This window comes from Momordica charantia, assembly GCF_013281855.1.
Source record: "Momordica charantia cultivar OHB3-1 chromosome 6 unlocalized genomic scaffold, Mcharantia_2.0 BLBB01000006.1, whole genome shotgun sequence".
Classification (NCBI taxonomy): Eukaryota; Viridiplantae; Streptophyta; class Magnoliopsida; order Cucurbitales; family Cucurbitaceae; genus Momordica; species Momordica charantia.
In genome coordinates this window covers 14,093,897-14,099,703 of record NW_028275164.1, presented here as the reverse complement: position 1 = coordinate 14,099,703, position 5,807 = coordinate 14,093,897, and the positions used below count along the sequence as shown (strand labels likewise).

Below are 5,807 nucleotides of genomic sequence, written 5' to 3'. Positions count from 1 at the left end.
GCTTGGGCGATGGCGATGAAAAATCGATTTGGGGGTGGGAATGAATGGGAGAGAGAAATGAATTTGGGGATTATTTTTAAAACACCATCTTCCCCACGTATTTACCAAAATCTTTTAAGTTAATTTAACTCTTTTTCTCTATTCTTTTTCTATACTTTGTAATTAAATTTGAAAAAGAAAATTTGTATTTTCATTTTTCCAAAATTTGTAATTTCAAATTGCAATCCTTCATATTGAAATTATAAGCATTAATTAAATCTTTTTCGTTGGAAGAAAAAAAAATCTATGAAATTCTCTTTGTAAAATTCTCTTGATTAAAATTTCTTGGTTAAAATCCTTCGTCTAGAATTGATTAAAATTCTTTTTGTAAAATTCGCTAACTTAATTTATTTTGGTCCAACAAAATTAAACTTAAACTAATTTAAATCCTAACTTACCCAAAAATAGAACCCTAAATTTAGAAAATTGAAGGATTTAAATTATGGGAAAATCCGAAAGCATAAATTAAATCTTAAAAGCAAACTAAGTCGAGAACGTGGGTCGTTACATTTAGGGTGAAAAATAATATAAACTAATGGAAATTGACCCATTCCTAAATATTTTTTCTTTTAAAATTAAATAGAAATACAAAAATAATATTTATTTTTAATGGGATTCAAAATTTACTTAGTGGGAATTTCTAACCCCTAAATTTTAGGTTTTTATGTTTTGTTAACTTAAATCCTAACAATCCCTAAAAAAAATAGTATATTTCATCCAATTAGCTTTAAAGATCTTTAAGTTAATTAATTACTTTTTTCTATCTATTTTTTCTCTATTTTTTTTAAACGTCACGAAAAACCAACTTTTTGACGACCATTTCGTGACAATTACAAAAACGTCACGGAAAGTAAAAAATTCGGAACACTCCGTCATTTCCCGCCAAAAACGCGCCTGAACGTTTCGTGACGTTTTTTAATCGTCACAAAAAACCAACTTTTTTACCACCATTTTGTGACAGTTAAAAAATGTCACGAAAGGTCAAATATCCAGAAATCTCCGTTTTTTCCCTCCAAAAATGTTGTTTTTGCCTATCGTGACGCATATTTTTATTTTGAACAGTATTTTACTGTTCATGAGCGTCACGAAAACCCAATTTTCTAGTAGTGGACCTGGATCGAGTCGTCTGTAACATTTACAAAGTGGGCCGTATCCATAGTGTTGCCAGGATAAGGTACCCAGCCTTATCTATGTACTATAGACCCTTTAGGTTATTCACGGGACATTATCCACTCGTATATCAGGAGTATATCAAATATATACCTCGTATATCAAGGGTATATCAAATATATACCTAGTATATCAAATATATACCCAGTATATATACTGTCCCGTTTACATTAAAATAACCTTGGATATTTAGTTTATTGGATTTTGGACAATGCAATGCTATGAATTCAACAACAAATTTATTGAATAAAACTTTATTGAATATACATTTATTTTAATTACATAAATACAAACTACGAGTTTAGGGCAACATACCCAACATTTCCATGGATCACTTGAAGACATCTCATTTTTCCATGCTTTTGTTATTCCTTTATACTTTGTTATCAACTTTAGTTTTTAAGTTTTGTTCTTCAATTAATTGTTTTGAAATTACTCTTTGTTTATTTTATTGCAATTCAATTTGTTCGATTTTGTAATTTCTTTCCAAATCTAATTAAAATGCATTCTTTTGTTATCTTCTCTTGTGTTTTCATTACCTTCACTTCCATGAGTAGCTAAAGTACTTCTTCAACCCTCATTCAAATGGTTTAGTTCATTTATTTAAAATTACATCTATCAGTGAGCACGACGTATTAGACTATCTTTGCTTATCTTGATTGATACAATTTATCCAGTTGATTTTCTTGTTGGCCACTCCTTTAAATCACATTAGTTTGAATTTAATTCTGAGAAGGTTAGAGTCAAACGGATCTCATCAAGGTAGAACAAGAAGTTGCTTAGAAATAAGAACTAAAACAACATCCTAGGCATAAGCTCTCTTACCCGTTAAACGTAAGTTGAAACTTGATTTATTTAGGATTCTAGAGTTACATAGACATATGTAAACACTAGCCTAAGCTTCTAAACAAACCAAAAGTGGTAGGGAATAGGAGTGGAACTAGTTTGCATAAATTGAGCTTAATTACGGGTACACTTAATATGTGTAATTCATCTTTTAGAACCACTACTAGAAAACCGGTGTTCCATGATAGTTGTGAGCAGTAAAAAGGTTTGGAAAAAAATAAAAACTATCACAAATTGTGGGTGTGCATTTTTGGCGGGAAAAAATGCAAATTTCCGAATTTTTAAAAATTTCAGGATAGTTAAAAACTGTCACAAAAATTGGAATTTTTTTTTTATTCAATGACTGAAAAAAAAAATTGTCATGAGATGATGGAGACATGATGTTGACGGGAAAAAATGCTAATTTTCGGATTTTGTATAATTTTGTGACAGTTAAAAGCTATCACGAAAACTGAAAATTTTTAGTTTTATTCAATGACAGTTATTTTTTTTTTTCATTTCATTACAATTAAAAAAACATGATATATTGTCATGCCCTCGTTTTTAAGACAATAAGATATTTATTAACCATCATAACTTTGTTTAACCATTTCGGATTATATGTAAAAAAATTTGTCACGAACAGTTTTGGGTGTGTTTTTTCCCCCATAATTCAATACTTTCCCTTATTGGCATCAAGAACGTTCAAGAAATGATTTAAAATAATGTATCTTGTTTGGAATGATAATAATTTAAAATAAATATAATTAAATTTATGTATTTGGATCTTAGCTCCAAAGGAAGATAAAATAAAACATTTACTTATTTAGACGTTTAATTTAAATTGATTAATTAGAAATAGAAAAAACATAAATCTTGGATTGTGTGAGAACATTGGTTACAAGATTCATGATTTACTGCGAGATTTCTGGTATAAATCAAAGTTGAAAATGTTGAATATAGACAAATTTAACGTTTTTTTGGATTGTTGGACAATCCCGACTAAGATTCATTTTGGCTTACGAGATTCATGGGATTTCTACGCACCTTTAAGACTAGGATTATATAATTTCAATCCAATTGCAAAATCTTAGGTCAAGATTATGCCTGCCATTAAGTACTTTCAATCGGAATTACATCATAGTTACACAATATATATTTAATATACAACGTAGGGGTTGGCTTTCTAATCTTTGTGTTTTTAAATCGTATTCCCGACAATTTTCACCCATTTTTATCCCAACCCCAATTGCTCATTCATGCAATTTGCAAATATTTCCAGAATATTGCTTGTGACAGTGTGCTCACTTACCCTCGAGCTATCAAGCAGAGGCGCGATTGCTATATTTTTAAATTCATTATAGTAAATCAGTTTCAGCACAAGTTGTGTATGACATCAGACATCATACTAATGACCGGAAGCCCTATGAACAATTTATCGGAGCCCAACATTCAAAAGTAGGAAAAAAAAAAAAAGAAATATGACCTATTTTCATATTTATTTTTCAATCGATGTGTGATGTTTGGTATAGAATCGGGCGGCCATCAGATTGGAGTTTGAATTTACCTCGTTCATTGAAGATTCCAGAAATATGTTGGCCTCCAAGCTTCATCACACCAACGATCCACTATTATTTCTAGTCATCTGCAACCAAACAAAAAAACTAAGTTACCATTCTACCATAGAACTTCATAAATTGAAAATTATGCAATGACCAAAATGTTTATTGCATCTTTTACCTCAGGTATGAGATCAAGTACAATCAAATATAAGCATGAAAACAAGAACTGTTTATTTTCATTCAAAATGTAATGCATATATACTTGATGAGAAAAATGTAATGCTTTATTGTGATTCTAGTCAGAGCATAATCAAAGAATAGATAAAGCACAAAAGTTAAAATATGTAATTCATAGATAAGCACGCAACAAACATCCCTCTAAGTAAGAGCTACTTACAACTCGCCTAAATGCTCCTAACTTCTTGAGTCGGATTGAAATCTAGGCAACAAGGTAAAATCAGCATGTTACAACTCAGTTTTGACTACTAAAGTTGAATCTAAAAGGGTGTTCAAAGGGTCGTTACCCACTGAACCTTGCTGAAACGACGGCGAAAGTGCTGGGGCTTGTAGATCTGATGCCAACAGGGTGTGGGTATCATGGATTGGGCTTCGTTTGGGCCTGGGTAAGCATGGAGAGTCACCGAACGCTATTGTTAGCATCGGAGAGGGGTGCGGTAGAGAGATTTTGTGCAAACAGAACGTTAGCGATCGTTGGAGGGAACGAATATCGTGCAGGAGCTACCGCTGGTCGCTAGAGGGCATCGGGTCTCGATGCTGGGAAATGTGGCTGGGTTGAGATGCTGGACGCGACATGGAAGTCATTACTGGCCGAAGAAGTCACGCGTCACCGGATCTGGGTTGTCAGAGAGCTGCGTCGCCACTGAAGACCGACCAATTGGGTCACCGACCGCTGGGTTCGTGGAAGAGCGTCGGATTTGAGAGCCGCTGTAGCTACACCGCCATGGAGGGAGGAGGGACGCCATGGATCATCGGGATCAGAGAGAAATGCGCACCTGTACACTGCCACCACTGGTCTGTCGAGGAACGCCGGAGTTCACGGAGGGATGAGCCACCGCGTTGGAGTTGTCACGCACGAACACCAAATCATGCCGCCACTACAGAACTGTCAGAGCCGCCACCTAAGTGTTGAAATCTGCCGCTGCCATTGGCCGGAGGAAAGCACGTCGGTTGGAGGAGCGTCGGGTCAGGGCAGTTTTGACAGTACCGGTTGTTGGCGGGTCGCCGGAGACAAAATGGGGAGGCGGTAGGCGGCTACTAAGAGAGGAAGAAACAAACCCAAAAAATGGGCTAATGTTCTAAAAATGAAGAGGAAGAGACTTTTCCTAATCTTTTCCCAAAATTAAAAACCTAAAAATACTTGGGAAATGATTTAAGAGAATAACTTAATTTTAAAAATCCAAAAATAAAATCTAAAAGGGAAAATTAAATTTCCAAACTTCGAAAAGGTTTAATTAAAAATCTCTTAGGATTCGAAAACTTAATTTATCTTAAGCCAACGAAAAATAAACTTTAATTCTAATTTAAATCCTAGCATACCCAAAATTAGAACTCTGAATTTAGAAAATCCAATAATTTAAAATTATCAGCTTAAGGGAAAATACAAATGCACAATTTAAATCTTAAAATAAACGAGCCATAAAATGCGGGACTCAAAAATTGATTTTCATGAATACCTTCTTTTTACAAGTCTATATAGTCTCACTCTTTTGAAACGATGACATGGTTTTCAAAGCTTTCCTTCACAATTCATTTTATAGTTTTTATTGTCTATTGTATTTGAATGTTAGGCTGCGGTGTGTCAAACCTCAAATTTTTCTATTTTGTAATTTCAAAATTTTTTGAAGCATTAATTAAATCGGATTGAAGGAAAAAAATTATGAATAATTTTGGTATTAAAATATATAGATAAAATGAAAAAGTAAAATATAAAATTCGCAATGTTTTGGAGTTAATATTTAATTCAAATTTCAATTTAAATGTATTTTCCAAAATCTATAAATTTAATTTACATAAATGAACAAGAACAAAATTAAAACTGAATAACTTAATCTAACATAATGATTCACAACTGACTGACACACGCAAATGGCGACATATTTGCATAATGAAAACACATGGCAGTACAGGTGGGGCACAAATATGGCACTCATTTGAAGCTAAACACACCAACTAAAATTCCTAATAATCACA

The 5,807-nt window shown here is 33.0% G+C and overlaps 1 long non-coding RNA gene across 1 annotated transcript; it reads right to left on the bottom strand.

Moving 5' to 3' along the window:
- Positions 1 to 3,372: 3,372 nt before the first annotated feature.
- On the bottom strand, positions 3,373 to 4,953 carry LOC111019894 (uncharacterized). The gene is made up of 3 exons (XR_002602596.2): positions 4,121 to 4,953; positions 3,994 to 4,035; positions 3,373 to 3,679 (listed from the first exon to the last, which is right to left on the bottom strand). It is a non-coding gene; the product is annotated as an uncharacterized LOC111019894 (long non-coding RNA).
- Positions 4,954 to 5,807: the final 854 nt, after the last annotated feature.